Genomic DNA, 840 nt, shown 5'->3' with positions numbered 1-840 from the left:
GCTATCTGCATCATCAAATAAGGGAGAAAAAAAAGAATGTTATCAAAATGTGATTAAAAAGTTTTGTATAGGGAAAATTTGAAAATAATGTAAAAATTAACATACTTCTAAAATGAAGACTAGTAATAAAAGGAATACTAGTAATAAATATTATCAAAGAATAACAAAAAATGAATACTCGAGCCATGCTTTTTCTCTTTTGCAGGTATTAAATAGAATATCTGAATCAATATAAGTAACAATGTATGTTTTTATAACTTCTATTAAATAGTATTTAGCACTTAAGATGTGGAGAAGCCATTAATAAATATTAAATTAATATTAAATATTTTTAACTGATTGTTCCGTGTATCTCTTTAAGTCACTCAATTGCTCAGTTAATATTATAAGTTATCTCTTTAAGTCTCTTTAAGTTGTTTATTTTTTAAATATAACAATAGTAATGAATAATGAAAAGTAATGTATAAATAACATGTGTAATTGGTGACAAAATATTTATTTATAAATTAAAAAGCATCATAAGATGAATTTTTTCCACATTTTATATCAAAGTTAATGGATTTAAAAATGTAAAAGTTGTATTTAGACAAATACAATGTTATCTTCCTCAAGAAAGAAAGAGTAATAATTATTTATACTCCATAATATTGTTTAAGAAAAGGGATGTTGCACTGTAAATTATTTTTATATAGACAATAATGATATTATAGGAAAACTTCTCCCCAACCACGTAATACGGTAAAATATGAAAATCACATTAAAAAAAAGGGAGTTGCAACTGATAATCACGCCGTTACATGTTTTTATTATTAAAAAATTGAAAGTCAAACTTGCACATGG

Source organism: Lathyrus oleraceus, chromosome 1 (genome assembly GCF_024323335.1).
Source record: "Lathyrus oleraceus cultivar Zhongwan6 chromosome 1, CAAS_Psat_ZW6_1.0, whole genome shotgun sequence".
Classification (NCBI taxonomy): domain Eukaryota; kingdom Viridiplantae; phylum Streptophyta; class Magnoliopsida; order Fabales; family Fabaceae; genus Lathyrus; species Lathyrus oleraceus.
The sequence above is the reverse complement of the archived record's forward strand: the minus strand, read 5'-3'. Positions refer to the sequence as shown.